A 17601-nucleotide genomic window follows, 5' to 3' on the forward strand; every position below is an offset into this window, starting at 1 on the left:
GAGTGTGTAGTGAGTGGTGAGTGAGTGGTGAGTGAGTGGTGAGTGTCTGGTGAGTTTGTAGTGAGTGAGTGGTGAGTGTGTAGTGAGTGGTGAGTGAGTGGTGAGTGTGTGGTGAGTGTCTGGTGAGTGGTGAGTGTGTAGTGTGTAATGAGTGGTGAGTGAGTGGTGAGTGAGTGGTGAGTGTCTGGTGAGTGTGTAGTGAGTGGTGAGTGAGTGGTGAGTGTCTGATGAGTGGTGAGTGTGTAGTGAGTGGTGAGTGAGTGGTGAGTGAGTGGTGAGTGTGTAGTGAGTGGTGAGTGAGTGTTGAGTGTGTGGTGAGTGTGTAGTGAGTGGTGAGTGTGTAGTGTGTAGTGAGTGGTGAGTGAGTGGTGAGTGAGTGGTGTGTGGTGAGTGAGTGGTGAGTGTGTGGTGAGTGTGTAGTGAGTGGTGAGTGTGTAGTGAGTGGTGAGTGAGTGGTGAGTGTGTAGTGAGTGGTGAGTGAGTGGTGAGTGTGTAGTGTGTGGTGAATGAGTGGTGAGTGAGTGGTGAGTGTGTAGTGTGTGGTGAGTGAGTGGTGAGTGAGTGGTGAGTGTGTAGTGAGTGGTGAGTGTGTAGTGTGTAGTGAGTGGTGAGTGAGTGGTGTGTGGTGAGTGAGTGGTGAGTGTGTGGTGAGTGTGTAGTGAGTGGTGAGTGTGTAGTGAGTGGTGAGTGAGTAGTGAGTAGTGAGTGGTGAGTGAGTGGTGAGTGAGTGGTGAGTGTGTAGTGTGTGGTGAGTGAGTGGTGAGTGAGTGGTGAGTGTGTAGTGAGTGGTGAGTGTGTAGTGTGTAGTGAGTGGTGAGTGAGTGGTGTGTGGTGAGTGAGTGGTGAGTGTGTGGTGAGTGTGTAGTGAGTGGTGAGTGTGTAGTGAGTGGGGAGTGAGTAGTGAGTAGTGAGTGGTGAGTGAGTGGTGAGTGAGTGGTGAGTGTGTAGTGTGTGGTGAGTGAGTGGTGAGTGTGTAGTGAGTGTGTAGTGAGTGGTGAGTGTGTAGTGAGTGGTGAGTGAGTGGTGAGTGTGTAGTGTGTAGTGAGTGGTGAGTGAGTGGTGAGTGAGTGGTGTGTGGTGAGTGAGTGGTGAGTGTGTGGTGAGTGTGTAGTGAGTGGTGAGTGTGTAGTGTGTGGTGAGTGAGTGGTGAGTGGTGCCTGTCTGAAGGTTCGGGCGGCACGGCTCACGGCTCAGGCACCCAGTGCCAGCTACTGTGTATATACACACAGGATATACATCTAATCGAATATAACGTGGGATATAATTTTAAGTAACAAAATTAAGCATCGTTACATGCATGATGTGAATTTATTAATTTACAAGAATATAGTTACCAACTTTTTTTATAATTCCAGTTTATAAACCACGTTTCCAAACCAGACTGCAAGGATGAATATATAAATACCATTCCTGCATTGGAGGCTTTCCTCAAATAGAATGGCGCACAGTGGACTGTATGTTTTTTTCCACGATCAAAAGAATTAAAATGTAAATATGGTCGCAAACCCTCCATCCCACGGGTTTCGCTCTCTCCTTTTAACGGTTTCGTTATTTTCTCGGCGATATCTCCCATCTCAATAGGTAACGCATAAAAACTGCAACCCACTTTTGCAGACGAGGCCTCACCCAGCTACCTACCCGAGACGCCTTTGAGTCGCGGGGTGCACACGAGCCCATCGCTGCCTACAGCGCCCCGCCCAGAGCACCCTGCCTAGAGCACCCTGCCCAGAGCGCCCTGCCTAGAGCACCCCGCCCAGAGCACCCCGCCTAGAACACCCCGCCTAGAGCATCCTGCCTAGAACACCCTGCCTAGAGCACCCTGCACCCCGCCTAGAGCACCCTGCCTACAGCGCCCCGCCCAGAGCACCCTGCCTAGAACACCCCGCCTAGAGCGCCCCGCCTAGAACACCCTGCCTAGAGCACCCTGCACCCCGCCTAGAACACCCCACCTAGAGCACCCTGCACCCCGCCTAGAGCGCCCTGCACCCCGCCTAGAGCGCCCCGCCCAGAGCACCCTGCACCCTGCCTAGAGCATCCTGCCTAGAACACCCTGCCCAGCGCACCCTGAATAGAGCGCCCTGCCTAGAGCACCCTGCCCAGAGCACCCTGAATAGAGCACCCTGCACCCTGCCTAGAGCACCCTGCCCAGAGCACCCTGCCTAGAGCACCCCGCCTAGAGCACGCTAACTAGAGCACCCTGCCTAGAGCACCCTGCCCAGAGCACCCTGCACCCTGCCTAGAGCATCCTGCCTAGAACACCCTGCCCAGAGCACCCTGCCTAGAACACACTGCCTAGAGCACGATGCATAGAGCACCCTGCCTAGAGCACGCTGCCTAGAGCAACCTGCCTAAAGCACCCTGCACCCTGCCTAGAGCACCCTGCCTAGAGCACCCCGCCTACAGCACCCTGCCTAGAGCACGCTGCCTAGAACACCCCGCCTAAAGCACCCTGCACCCTGCCTAGAACACCCTGCCTAGAGCACGCTGCCTAGAGCACCCTGCCTAGAGCACACTGCACCCTGCCTAGAGCACCCTGCCTAGAGCACCCCGCCTACAGCACCCTGCCTAGAGCACGCTGCCTAGAACACCCCGCCTAAAGCACCCTGCACCCTGCCTAGAGCACCCTGCCTAGAGCACCCTGCCTAGAACACCCCGCCTAGAGCACCCTGCACCCTGCCTAGAGCACCCTGCCTAGAGCACCCTGCCCAGAGCACCTTGTCTAGAGCGCACTGCCTAGAGCACCCTGCCTACAGCACCCCGCCTAGAACACCCTGCACCCTGCCTAGAGCACCCTGCCTAGAGCACCCTGCACCCTGCCTAGAGCACCCTGCACCCTACCTAGAGCACTCTGCCTAGAGAACCCTGCCTAGAGCACCCCGCCTAGAGCACGCTAACTAGAGCACCCTGCCTAGAGCACCCTGCCCAGAGCACCCTGCACCCTGCCTAGAGCATCCTGTCTAGAGCACCCTGCCTAGAGCACCCCGCCTAGAGCACCCTGCCCAGAGCACCCTGCACCCTGCTTAGAGCATCCTGCCTAGAGCACCCTGCCTAGAGCACCCCGCCTAGAGCACGCTAACTAGAGCACCCTGCCTAGAGCACCCTGCCTAGAGCACCGCCTAGAGCACGCTAACTAGAGCACTCCGCCTAGAACACCCTGCCCAGAGCACCCTGCACCCTGCCTAGAGCATCCTGCCCAGAGCACCCCACCTAGAGCACGCTAACTAGAGCACCCTGCCTAGAGCACCCTGCCTAGAGCACCCCGCCTAGAGCACCCTGCCTAGAGCACGCTAACTAGAGCACCCTGCCTAGAGCACCCTGCCTAGAGCACGCTAACTAGAACACCCTGCCTAGAGCACCCTGTCTAGAGCACCCCGCTAGAGCACCCTGCCTAGAGCACCCCGCCTAGAGCACGCTAACTAGAACACCCTGCCTAGAGCACCCCGCCTAGAGCACGCTAACTAGAACACCCTGCCTAGAGCACCCTGCCTAGAGCACCCCGCCTAGAGCACCCTGCCTAGAGCACGCTAACTAGAGCACCCTGCCTAGAGCACCCTGCCTAGAGCACCCTGCACCCTGCCTAGAGCACCCTGCCTAGAGCACCCCGCCTAGAGCACGCTAACTAGAGCACCCTGCCTAGAGCACCCCGCCTAGAGCACCGCCTAGAGCACGCTAACTAGAGCACTCCGCCTAGAACACCCTGCCCAGAGCACCCTGCACCCTGCCTAGAGCATCCTGCCCAGAGCACCCCGCCTAGAGCACGCTAACTAGAGCACCCTGCCTAGAGCACCCTGCCTAGAGCACCCCGCCTAGAGCACCCTGCCTAGAGCACGCTAACTAGAGCACCCTGCCTAGAGCACCCTGCCTAGAGCACCCTGCCTAGAGCACGCTAACTAGAACACCCTGCCTAGAGCACCCCGCCTAGAGCACCCTGCCTAGAGCACCCCGCCTAGAGCACGCTAACTAGAACACCCTGCCTAGAGCACCCCGCCTAGAGCACGCTAACTAGAACACCCTGCCTAGAGCACCCTGCCTAGAGCACCCCGCCTAGAGCACCCTGCCTAGAGCACCCCGCCTAGAGCACCCCGCCTAGAGCACGCTAACTAGAACACCCTGCCTAGAGCACCCTGCCTAGAGCACCCCGCCCAGAGCACCCTGCCCAGAGCACCCTGCCCAGAGCACCCTGCCTAGAGCACCCTGCCCAGAGCACCCTGCCTAGAGCACCCTGTCTAGAGCACCGCCTAGAGCACGCTAACTAGAGCACCCAGCCTAGAGCATCCTGCCCAGAGCACCCTGCCTAGAGCGCCCCGCCTAGAGCGCCCCGTCTAGAGCACCCTGCCTAGAGCACCCTGCCTAGAGCACCCTGCCTAGAGCGCCCCGTCTAGAGCACCCTGCCTAGAGCGCCCCGTCTAGAGCACCCTGCCTAGAGCGCCCCGTCTAGAGCACCCTGCCTAGAGCACCCTGCCCAGAGCACCCTGCCTAGAGCACCCTGCCTAGAGCACCCTGCCTAGAGCACGGTGCCACTGCACACACGAAGAAGCTCTGGTAGCAAACTTGGAAGAGGAGAGTTTGGCAGTTAAAATTATACTTTCCCACCATCCATCCAACCACATTGCTCTATTTTTTATATTTAATGTAAACCGACTCTAGTGGTAATACCACATTTTCTATGTACGAAATCACAATGATTTACTGTGATCACAATCATTTCTACATGGATAAATTATTGTATACCAGAATTATAGAGTCCTGGACATGAATTTGGCAAATGCTGGAAATATATATTTCACATAAACAAATAATCTTCACCATAGTTAAATGTATCTTAGAGCCCATTTTCCTTCCACTGTTGAACTCTTGATTGTACGGTTAAACTTCTCGATTCCGAACTCGTTGGTGCAAGGCCGTTGCGGTTCTGCACAATTGCCACCAGTAATTTACAATTCACAAACGACAACAATTTAAGGAACACTTTGGGGGGTTGTTTGACTACAGCTCACCACACAGTGCAAGGTAGAGAGGTACGCCCCAGGAACAGTTGAGATGCGAGTGAAAACTAATGTTAGCCTTGGTCGGGAAGCAAACTCAGATCACGGGTCCTTAATGCAATGCGCTTAACCAAGTGCGTCGCCACTCCACCTCGTAGTTTACATAACAAGATTCAATTGATCTTCTTCTTGGTTCTTTCGGTAAAGTCACGTAGAATGGAAATAATAAAATTATAAAAATAAAACATAATAAAATTATTCTCACGACGTTTCGGCCACAACGCAAACAGCCGTCTTCAGGTGGAGAACAGGTGTGTCGAGAAGACAGACTCTGTTACGTTTTATTTTTATTATTTTATTATTTCCATTCTACGTGACTTTACCGAAAGAACCAAGAAGATGAATCCCTGCAGTCACGAAAGCTTTAAATCGAAATCAATTGATCTTACTCTGTATAAACTATTCGAAATGTATTGTTGGGTAAGGCCACAAATTAAAACCGGTCACATCTATGTCGTGAAACCCTTCACCACCTGACAACATCAACAAAACAACCCCTTCCCTTGCTGCACGGCGTGCGCCAGGGTTTAACGCACTGATTGTTCTCGTCTCGGCGGCGGCGCATCGGCGAGTTCCAAGAAGGATTCTCACAACCCAATTTTGGCGGCAAATATATTCGCGACATTTCACTTGAAACGGCTGCACAAACATCGGGGACAGAGAGGGAGAGCGTCCCCAGTCACACAAAAGGGATGGATGCACAAATGCGGTGAGGCCAACAATTACATGACATTCTTTTAGTCTTAACTTAAATCCGCTCCTGCTGCCAGGTGATTTCGTGTTGTGCGCGGGGTGTTAGGCGACAAGGCAGGATGCAACGTCTGGAGCAGACTGCAAAAAAAGCATAGAGGGCTCCTCCTGAAATAAAATTTCTCTGCAATCAGCACCGCCTCTTTAATTCTCCTGAGTGCTGAGATTGATATCTCACTTGACATCTGTTTTTTGCAAACCCGCGCAGACAATTTAATCGCAGAAAGTGTGCACAAAAGGAAAAACACGGTGCAGCAGTCCGGGGGAGCTGATATATACACGCACAGCACACGTAGTGCAGGAAAAGCAGCTCTGTAATTAAATCGTTAAAGCCGGGAGTAAAACGATTTGGGAAGAACGGCACCACCGCCGCCGGTTGGCAGGAGCTCAGCTGCCGCGTCTGCCTCGTGAGAGTTCGCCGTTTGACGTTTTCCCTCTCAAAAGGAAGCGGTATATTACGTATAGCGTGCACGTTTCGGGAAAAAAAGGTGGACCCTAACCAAAACGAAAAACAGAGTTGTATCAACAGCGCAAGGTCCAGGCTGGTCGCCGATTTATTTCCGGAGTAACCGAAGACCCTGGTGCCCAGTGCAAGTGAAGCAACAGCAGTGCTGCTTTCACAGCCAACCATTTAAAAAAGAAAAGCAGTTGCCATTAAAAAACGGCCCAAACAAATGTTCGCCTCTCAAAGCACACATGGACGAAAGATAGATTGACAATTATTTTAAACTAAAATTGTATTCGTAAAAGTGGCCTGCACAAATACCATTAGCAAAATATGCCACGGCTGAAAATGTGGCGGTAAACACAGGCAAAATCTATTGGCGTCCTGCCACCTGAGTATTTGTCACTCTACCGGTGCCAGTCAAGGAGGGCGGCTGTGGCGCTGTTGTTGGTATCCACCACTCTACTGTGGCCCCGTGGCTAGAGGCACTGCCCATACCTCACGCGCACACCTGTGTATGTACGTTGAACTACTTTCGCACCGTACGTAGCCAACCGTGCTAACTGGAGGTGCGTGGGAAGGACAACAAACTAAACACAGAAAAAAACTGGCCCAGCATTGGACCGATCATTGACAGAAACAGGCAGGAGAAAAGAAATGGAAACTGCTAACAGCAAAAAAATTACAAGAATCATTCTCCGTACTGTGTTCAACAGACTGAAAAATACACGTTTTACTGTCTATGGACTCTTACCTAGTTTAAATAAACTTACCTAGTTTAAATAACTGACTCACTGACAGAGAGAGACAGACATTGAGGCAGGCAGACTGACAGAGATAGATGGAGACTCTGAGAGAGAACTTTCAATGACTGTTGCTCAGTCATCGTCATCACTCCGTTAGGTTGAAGTATGACGACAATTGGTAAACCGCTAACTGCAGAGATAGAGAGAGAGTGGAAGCACCAACGTGTTTTATTAATCACCCAAAGGTAGATATTTCTCCATCACGACGTTGATTTCGCTTTCGATTTGAAGCGCAGACAATTCCCCGTGTCCCGTGCGGTGAGCACGAGCAAGGGCCGGGCGATCGACGCTGAACCGCGACGGGGTGGTCGCCTTGCGGAGCCCACGCTTCGGCCACGGCCTCTCTCAAGATTTATTAGCTGCACAGATCTCAAGATTAAAAGTTCGTAAAACTAATAAACAGGCCGCTCTATTACCACATTGGACAAGTATATTTACAAGGAAAAAAATGTTTGTATAAAGTGACGTGTGTCGGCTCTTTAAGTGCATTGTTTCAACAATTGCTCTATCACTCTTTAAATCACAGCTGTCCAAACTTATAAACTTTTCCACCCAGGTCCAAACTTCCACCGACAAGCGAACAACTGCCGGCCACATCTAAGAGCTACTGTGTTAACCAGTACCGCGATAAGCTATGGCAGAGAGAGACAGAGAGAGATGAGCGATGTAATGCACATCTTGATGGTAGATAACGGGGTTGTGTGTGCGGGTAATAGGGCTCTGTATTAAACTCTTGAGGGTGCCACGGTTAAATCTGTACCCACAATTGCGAGGACGGCAACGCTCGTTGCGAGCGGCGCGATGTCCAGGTGCCTCGTGTCCCCCCCTGCGGTGCGTGGACTTGCAACGCCAGGTCCCCATTTACACAGAACAAGACACTGACATTGGCTGCGATCAGCATGAGAATATTTATTTAGACTGCAGGAGGAATCCGATGAGCTCTAAAGCTCCTTTTCACAGATGTCCAGTAGGGGCATGGGGTAAGAACGTTACAACAACAAACCGCACAAAAACACGATAGTAGTGCAAAGGACAAGAAAGGTAAACAAATCACCCAAACACAAACGAATACAACACTTAACCATCCCCATCCTACTAGGCAAAGCCCACTGAGTTATTGACTTATTTTTTAGAAGCAACCTGGCCACAAATGAGAGCTCAACAACCAAGTGGCCCATCATTTTGGACATTTGTAGCAGCAACAAAAATACAAGTAATAATGTGCTATAAATGTCCACACGATAAGCCACTTTCGTTGAGCCATCACTTGTGGTTAGGTCGCTTCTGACAAAATAAGTTAATACCTCAGTGGGCTTAACCTGGTAAGAAAAAAAATTTGGTTTACTATTTTTTAGTCATTTGTTTACCTTTCCTATGTTTTGCACTACTATCATAGTTGTTGTGTTGCTTGTTGTTGTAACTTTCTGACCCACCCCTACCAAACATCTGTGAAAAATAGCTTCATAGCTCACCGAAAGAACCAAAAAGTAAAGCTGTATAGCTCATCGGATTCTTCCAGGATGAATAAATATATTTGATTATAAGCAATTAAAGCACACCACAAGATGTTGTGTTATACATGAGAACAAAATATCAATATCAATTATTAGAGCAGATATGATGATCTATTTTATATGTACAGTATGTTTCCTGTTTACGAATTATGAAACAGCATTTCTCTTCGTTGCTAAATTGCATTCCCAAATAGAGCATACATACATGGATCATGTAACAGTTTGGAAAAGTAATTATGGTTCCTATTTTTTTTATACATTTTGAATACATAATCACCTCAACGATTGCAAAGGCCTAAACATGATCAATGGCAAGCAATGTACCTGCAAAACATGCAAAATGTGTGCCTGTGATGTCACGTGGCCTTCAGCGCATTCAAAAATAGCAGCGCACTTCGACTGACTTAATTTCACGAGCTCGAACATTCTGAGCGGTCTAATCGTGTATCTAGACTCGAGCACCGCTGTTGTAACGTCGAGTTTTCTGCGTTCCCAAAATGTCTCAAAAACACCATCTGAACAACGCCACCCCCTCATTAAAGCGCTGCCACAACCACCACCACCACCGCCTCCCTCCTGGCTCAGCCCGAGCACCACGAACCCTGGCCTCAATCATGGTCGCATTGAGAACATCGTCGTGACCCCCCCCCCGTGCCCGCTTAATTAACTCTTCAAACGTTTACGCTCCCTGCCCCAAACCCCCACCCGCCCTGGTAGGATGGGGATGGTTTAGTTTGTATTGTGCGTGTGTTTGGGTGATGTGTGTGTGTCGTGTCGTGGTCACGCTCTTACCCCGTGCCCCGACTGGACGTCTGTGAGAAAAGAGCTTTGTTGCTCGTTGGATTTCTCCTGCCGTCTAAATCAATATTCCCATTCTGAAGCGTCGCATGGCTGACCAGGAGTGGCCTGAGCCCTGACCCCAGCACTCCACAGAGGCAGCCACCTCTGACCTCTCATTTGTTCGTCGTCTCCCCCCACGACCGCACACCTCAGATGAGCACGGCTCGTTACGTACGCTGCGAAAGAAGTTCAACACGCGTACACACGTACGTAGGGCAAGGCCCAGTGCCGGATTATCCAAGTAGCAAAAGTATCTGCATACGCTACGGGCCCCGCGCTAAATGCTTTCAAGCTATCAATTCCGGTTCAGTGATTATGCACTTGCTCGATTACTATAGTACTATACCGCCTTCAACTTTTATGAACGACTGGGTGTTTAAGATTAGCGATTTGTCGTGTCTGGCTGTATGCAAATGAAACAATACAATTACTTTACTATGCGAGTTAAACATTTGTGTTTTAATATTTGTGTTTTTTTTTATTTAGGGTACCTGTATAACATATGCTACAAGCCCGGCACTCGCTTAACCCGGCACTGGCAAAGGCCCACTCACCGAGCTTAAGATGTTAATGATTAAATAAAATGTACCTGACAAGTTTCCTTGTTTTGCGCGCGTGAATGTATTGTGGATTAAGAACATTCAGCGTGCGTTTGGTGCTTCCCAGGGGGGGACGAATCTCTCTCCATTGAGTATGAAACTAACAGTTTGAATCTCTCTCCATTGAGTATGAAACTAAGAATATGAATCTCTCTCCATTGAGTATGAAACTAAGAATATGAATCTCTCTCCATTGAGTATGAAACTAACAGTTTGAATCTCTCTCCATTGAGTATGAAACTAAGAATATGAATCTCTCTCCATTGAGTATGAAACTAAGAATATGAATCTCTCTCCATTGAGTATGAAACTAAGAGTTTGAATCTCTCTCCACTGAGTATGAAACTAAGAGTTTGAATCTCTCTCCACTGAGTATGAAACTAAGAGTTTGAATCTCTCTCCATTGAGTATGAAACTAAGAGTTTGAATCTCTCTCCATTGAGTATGAAACTAAGAGTTTGAATCTCTCTCCATTGAGCATGAAACTAAGAGTTTAAATCTCTCTCCAATGAGTATGAAACTAAGAGTTTGAATCTCTCTCCAATGAGTATGAAACTAAGAGTTTGAATCTCTCTCCATTGAGTATGAAACTAAGAGTTTGAATCTCTCTCCATTGAGTATGAAACTAAGAGTTTGAATCTCTCTCCATTGAGTATGAAACTAAGAGTTTGAATCTCTCTCCATTGAGTATGAAACTAAGAGTTTGAATCTCTCTCCAATGAGTATGAAACTAAGAGTTTGAATCTCTCTCCACTGAGTATGAAACTAAGAGTTTGAATCTCTCTCCACTGAGTATGAAACTAAGAATATGAATCTCTCTCCATTGAGTATGAAACTAAGAGTTTGAATCTCTCTCCAATGAATATGAAACTAAGAGTTTGAATCTCTCTCCATTGAGTATGAAACTAAGAGCTTGAATCTCTCTCCATTGAGTATGAAACTAAGAGTTTGAATCTCTCTCCATTGAGTATGAAACTAAGAGTTTGAATCTCTCTCCATTGAGTATGAAACTAAGAGTTTGAATCTCTCTCCATTGAGTATGAAACTAAGAGTTTGAATCTCTCTCCAATGAGTATGAAACTAAGAGTTTGAATCTCTCTCCATTGAGTATGAAACTAAGAGTATGAATCTCTCTCCATTGAGTATGAAACTAAGAGTTTGAATCTCTCTCCATTGAGTATGAAACTAAGAGTTTGAATCTCTCTCCACTGAGTATGAAACTAAGAGTTTGAATCTCTCTCCACTGAGTATGAAACTAAGAGCTTGAATCTCTCTCCATTGAGTATGAAACTAAGAGTATGAATCTCTCTCCATTGAGTATGAAACTAAGAGTTTGAATCTCTCTCCACTGAGTATGAAACTAAGAGTTTGAATATCTCTCCACTGAGTATGAAACTAAGAGTTTGAATCTCTCTCCATTGGCCACGCATCCTCACGAACTCGGCGGTCGCTCAATCCGCGTCACCCTAAAATAAAATGTTTTGCTCTGGATGATCGCTGCAAAGTATGACCTGTGTTTTGATTTAGTGTGCTGATCTTAAAGGTGCAATGAAAAATTATAATACTCCGATTGATGCTCCTGCTGTTGTGGAGTGACTCATGCAGCCAGCTATGGCTGCAGAGTTTGGTAGTACATGTTGTTTGTCGTTTATTGTGAAAATTCCGTCACAGTTCCTATGATCACTGTTTCATTGCTTTATTTTGGTGATTTCGAAAAGTTTACTGGTTTGGCCATGTTTGTTTGTTGTAATACGGAGTAAGACTGATGGCCTTAATCTAAGTTGTCTTGTGGTTGTTGTTTTTGTTGTTTGACTTGCATCCCACTGGGATTTTTGCACAGCGTTGGTGTACAGTGTTTTTTATGCAATATTTTGCTGTTTTTCTTGGATTTTCTGTTTGTATTTAGTCACATATTCACTTTAAGATGTTTTCTTGTTCATGTTTTTTTTTCTTTGTTGCGGTTGCACCCGATTCAAGAGCCGAATGGCTCACAGGGCTACACCTAATAAATTAACTTGAACTTGAACCTCCAAAATCCCGTCACGTGACGCCCGCGCAAGCCAATCGCAGCTGCCGTGACGCCGCCTTTCATCTCCCCAAGGGCCACCATTCGCAGCGACACCTCTATAATTGGTGGTTTATATGCGAAATAAAAATACATTTAAAATACAACAACAAAAATTACACCGTTATGCGTTCGAAGTAAACGTGCAGAATTATTCCACTCGGGTTTGATACACAGTATAAACAATGTACTGTCCAGTACAGTACGTTGGCTGTGTGTTCAGTGTTCTCGACGTCGGTAACTCACTTCACGTGGATTCAACTCTCTTTTAATCCCCAGATCATTCATGGATACTGCGGGTAGTATTTCTGGAAGCCATCACGGTGTGCAGTCCTACAAATAGGCGGCAGAGCTTGGCGTTTACAATAAATCCCCATTGGCGGTGCCCTGTGCGAAACACTTCGAGGGAATTTCATGGGAGAGGGAATGGATTCGAATTTCTCACTCTCCGATGGAACAGAAATTATCAACCCTCACAAGCGTCGCGTTGTCTGCTCCAGAACAGATGTCTCCTGAGCGATTCGGGCTCCGACACGATTGTGTTTTACCGAGAGAGGTTCACAAACACACACACACACGGGGTGCGCACAGTGACAGAAACACATTTTCTAATCTAATTCGTTAATGTATTATGATATTCGGGGGTTCATAATGAAACGTACAGGTCCATTCAAGTCAATGCCTCGGACCAAAAACACCAGCACAATATTGCATTTAGGTTTAAATAATTATCAATCGCTTAAGTGGCTGAGTGGTACAGTGTCTTGGAGGCGATATGAACCCAATAATCCGACATCGATTCCCGACGTCGGCTAACATCGGTCGAGGGTGATATTCGAACCGGTCCTGAGCATCGCCTGAAAGACCCGCACCGACTGGCGTGGTTCAGTTCGGTGAAGTGATCCCCCGTGACCGAAAGATGTCGAGAAGCCTTCACCCAGAGTTGACTTGTGATGAGGCCGGACATTACAACGACAAAGTGCCCCAAAACATTTTGTAACTGCTGCCTCACCTGAGCTCTGGACTGGAGCCGCACGCGGCTCCCAGCTCCCCCTTCCCTGTTACCCTCGTCAGCTCTCCGCTCCCCTTCCAGCTCTCCGCTCCCCTTCCCATCTCCCCTCTCCCGTTCCCTGCTCCCCTTGCCAGCTCCCCGCTCACCTTCCAGCTCCCTGCTCCCCTTCCAGCTCCCCGCTCCCCTTACAGCTCCCCGCTCCCCTTACAGCTCCCCGCTCCCCTTACAGCTCCCCGCTCCCCTTACAGCTCCCCGCTCCCCTTACAGCTCCCCGCTCCCCTTACAGCTCCCCGCTCCCCTTACAGCTCCCCGCTCCCCTTACAGCTCCCCGCTCCCCTTGCCAGCTCCCCGCTCCCCTTGCCAGCTCCCCGCTCCCCTTACAGCTCTCCGCTCCCCTTACAGCTCCCCGCTCCCCTTACAGCTCCCCGCTCCCCTTACAGCTCCCCGCTCCCCTTACAGCTCCCCGCTCCCCTTGCCAGCTCCCCGCTCCCCGTGGCAGCAGCGAGCGGATGCTGCCACGGGGCGACTCGAGGCCGGGCACAGCGTGCCGACCCCGGCAGCCGTCCTGCTGATACTGGGGTCATCCCAACATCCACCACCACCTCGCTCTGCGCGACTCTAAGACTCTCGCCTGCATGGACACAGAAACAAGCCGCCGGTACCATCGCCCATTGTACGTACAGTACGTTGAACTTCTTTCGCACTGTACGCAGGCGACCGTGCTAATCGGACGCGCGGCTGCACCACGTGGCGGCTTCACTCGGTGATGTTGATGAGCAACATGGAAAATATCAATGTTCACAGTTGATAAGGGGTTTGTCTGTGTGTGTGGTCGCGTCAACCACGGCATTCGTGGAAACAGGATGTGACGGACATGCTGGCAAGAGCAGGACTTAAGGGCCCACAGCAGGAGCGGAGAGACGCCTGGGGGGGGCACGGGGTGAGAAGGAGGAGGGGAAGGGTTTAGGGGGATGCTGGGCACGAGAGGCGCGTGGGAGGCTCACCTGGAGCGAGGGAGGTGCTGATCGCGTCTCGACTACCCCGTGGGTGGGGCCGCGTCACATGACCTCCGACGGGCACTCTGCGGATGAGAGAACATGGGGGGTCTCTTGGTCATTTGTGACCGAACGTAAAATATAATCAACAACAACAACGCAAGTCACTTAGTTATTCCCTTGCTCGCTCTGCGTTACTGTGAACCTCTCGCCGCGAGCGATGTTTGCTGGAGTTGAAACATCGGCTTCGTCCGTCCCGCAGCGTTCGTAACAAATGAAATCATTTAAAGCCGTTCGTTGACCCGCCACTTGGGAAAAGACCCCTTTCAACAACCTGCACTGACCAGTGCAGTGAAGTATGGTCAAGCAATCAAACAACACTCGAATGGCATTCGCCAAGTTATTGAGTGTCGGGTGACCTATTTTTCCGAGTTTTCCTCATGTCAACCAATTGTTAAACCACTCTCCAACTCTCTCCTAAGTATACTCTCCTTCCACTCTTCCAGCCCAGTTCGGTCACCACCGTCTCCCCCACTCTTCCCCTCTGACTGCCAAGACTTTTGACAGCAAAGAGCTGAAAGAAGTGTAAATGTTCAGTCGCTTGTCAAACTTAATGAATTTTACGAAATTACAATTTGACAATAATAATGCTGAAATTTGTAATTCACTCATGAGATATAGGTGTCCCTTAACTATATTCGTATACAAATAATTAAAAGTCGACTTCAACAGTCTTCTTCTTTCGTGCAGCTGATGATGTAGAGCCAGAGCAACGGCTACAATTTCACATTCAGGTGGTCAATCCAAGATAAGCGTGTCAGGAGCAGCGGAGTGGTGTGCCATCGCTGCGATGTCTCCTTCGTATTTGTGGATCGGGGCATTGCGTCGTTATACGTTGTGCGGTCTGTTCTGGATGACCACAGTACCACATTCCTGGAGAATTTTTTAATTTTGAACAAAGTATCGTGATTAAAGACAGGCGGTGATTAAAATGGAATTGGTTAGTGTTCCTCTTCATAGGTAAAACGGTGCTGTGCGAACGAAAACACCGCATTGCATCTCCGCTGGACGTAATCACAATGAGTGGACTGACCACTGTCTTCACCAGACGTGCCACGACCGTGGTCACCACGGCGAGAATGAGGAATGGATCTTAATTTGAATCTGGAAAAAAATTGCGTGACCACCTGTTCTGGGTTTGACCTGGCCAAAGCAGGACGTGGAATCTGTGTGTGGGCGGCAGTAATTTATTTCTACAGAGATTTGGTACCGGTTTTGCGTTGAACTTCATGACGGTCTACTGCACAGTGTTGATAGATCTAGGCCAGGGGTCGGCAACCAAAATAACAAGAAGAGCCATTTCTTTCCAATTCGGTACAAAATTCAGTATTTCAAGAGCCGCAATGCATCTATGTACATACTGTACATACGTATATATCGTCAAGAAGCAGCCCGTAAAGAGCCGCATGCGGCTCCGGAGCCGTAGGTTGCCGACCCCTGATCTAGGCCAAACGAGAAATATGTCCCGGTTAGTCCTACAGTGGATGAGGTGGCACTCCGTGATCATTACACCGCGTTAATGAGCATGACAAGAGGATGAATTACACCTTCTGCCGGGGGCACCCCTCACCTCCATGCCCCCAACCACCTCAAACTGGCTGTGACAGGGGAGAGGAATCGTGGTCCTGCATCGGCCAGTGTCGTTTGAAAGCTTCATGCAGCTGACTGCCCTGCGTTGTGGATTAAACACGGAGTCACCGACTCCAAGCCGTACAGTCCAGGCAGAGAGAGATAGAGACGTAACCTAACTAAATGAGCACTGTTCATCGATCGAGCGGCTTTTGTTTCGCCGGAGGCGGGGGGGGGCGTGATTCGCTGGGGCACGGCAGCTAATCCAGGCGGGTCGCACGGACGCCTGGCAGCATCAGTAAGATGGAAGCCACCACCCGGTTGCCCCAAACGGTGGCAGCAGCACCGCGGCACAGCAGAGGCAGTGGCAGCAGCGGCGGCGGCAGCGGCGCTATTCAGAGGGGAGACAGGCGGCGTGAGGAATCGGTGTAGGAGCACGGTGGTGGTGGGGGGGCGGCAGTGAGGTAGCACTGCCAGGCCACACGAGTCCGGAGTCTGCTGGCTGACGGTAACATCAGCCAGGACAGCCATACGCAGACAGACTGCTGGATGATTAGCAAACACACACGCAAAAAAATTGCTTGAAAATAATTGCCACCAATTTTAGGCGGGGACAGCGAGCAATTCGGTTAACACAATTTGGGGAACTGTCCTCTCTGCGTTGAGAGAACAGAGGCGAGAATCGAGACCTTCATTTCAGCCGGGGCAGTCCCGGGGCAAGGTCTGGGGGGGCTGGGAATGGGGGAGTGCCGGGGGTGGAGCAGGGGGAGGGGGGGGGCTCGGAAATTTTCCAGAAAAAATTAGACCCAGCTGGCATGTAGCGCGAGTTGTAAAGGTTTCAGACTTCATGCCGAAAAAAATATCAATTCTATTTTTTTATCTTGAATTTTTGATGGGAAAATGCTGACATCACCCTCGTCAGAGGCATTGCATTTGAATCGCTGTGTCAGGATAGGACTCTAGCGTAAGAGGCTTGGGCTCAGTAGGCCAGATTTGAAGCCCAATAACATCCTGAAATCATGATGATCTCACCCGCTGCATGATGTTTAAATTCAACAGAAGCACTGGTACGCTCACCTCTATTAAACAATGGATAAATAATGCATTGCTTTCATGTAAACCTAATGTTGTGGCTTTACTCTCAAACACACTGGGTCTGCTGAACTAGTAACCAATTGGCAAGTTTTGTTGACGTTGACAAACCTTACCAATTTATATTTACGCAATCTAACCCAAAAAAAACCTCGATTATAGAATTATACACGTTTGCTGTAGCATTGAGCAGTTCTGTACTTAGTTGTACATTCTTTAAAAAAAACAGGCAAATCAGCATTTAGTCTACATTTCCTTTCAAGTCATCTATCAACGTATCCACATTACGGGACCTTTCAGCCAAAGCCAAGGGCTCTCAGCATAATCTCAAGCCACTTTGCTTGATGAAACCAATTGCAAACCCCTAGCTTTTTTAGGGCATGTGACTAAAGCACCATGCCCCTCGGAGTCTGCACTTTCCTTAAAGAGTGCATCAGCTGAATGATGTGGGAGGGGGGGGGGAGATGATGAGCGGGAGGGGGCGGTGGGCAATGCCACAGCGGTAAACACACCGAGAAGGAATATGCTGATGCCGTAGAAGTCTCCCCACTGCGCTGGAGATCTCAGTAAATCATTGAGCCAGCACCAACTATGAATACGCGGGACGTCTGGCGGCCACTTGAAGTTCATATCGGCTTGCCGGTGCCATTTTCCGCATGGTGCCATACCAGGTTTCGTTTAATAATAATAAACTAGTCAGTCGCTCATTTGCATACTACAAACGTACAACATAAGCAAAGCAGGGGGAAAAAATACAAAGCAATAAAAAAAAACGAGAGGCAAAGGACACCTGACTTTTCCTGTGTGAC

The 17601-nt window shown here is 49.4% G+C and overlaps 1 protein-coding gene across 1 annotated transcript in view; it reads right to left on the minus strand.

Moving 5' to 3' along the window:
• The window catches only part of LOC144729269 (plasma membrane calcium-transporting ATPase 2-like), a 231618-nt gene that overhangs the window by 178556 nt on the left and 35461 nt on the right, over positions 1–17601 (minus strand). The window contains exon 2 of the mRNA XM_078609397.1: positions 14081–14157. The gene's annotated coding sequence lies outside the window, so the exon portion shown is untranslated. The remainder of the gene's footprint in view (positions 1–14080; positions 14158–17601) is intronic.

Source organism: Lampetra planeri, chromosome 32 (assembly GCF_965212315.1).
Source record: "Lampetra planeri chromosome 32, kcLamPlan1.2.h2, whole genome shotgun sequence".
In the NCBI taxonomy this organism is placed as follows: domain Eukaryota; kingdom Metazoa; phylum Chordata; class Hyperoartia; order Petromyzontiformes; family Petromyzontidae; genus Lampetra; species Lampetra planeri.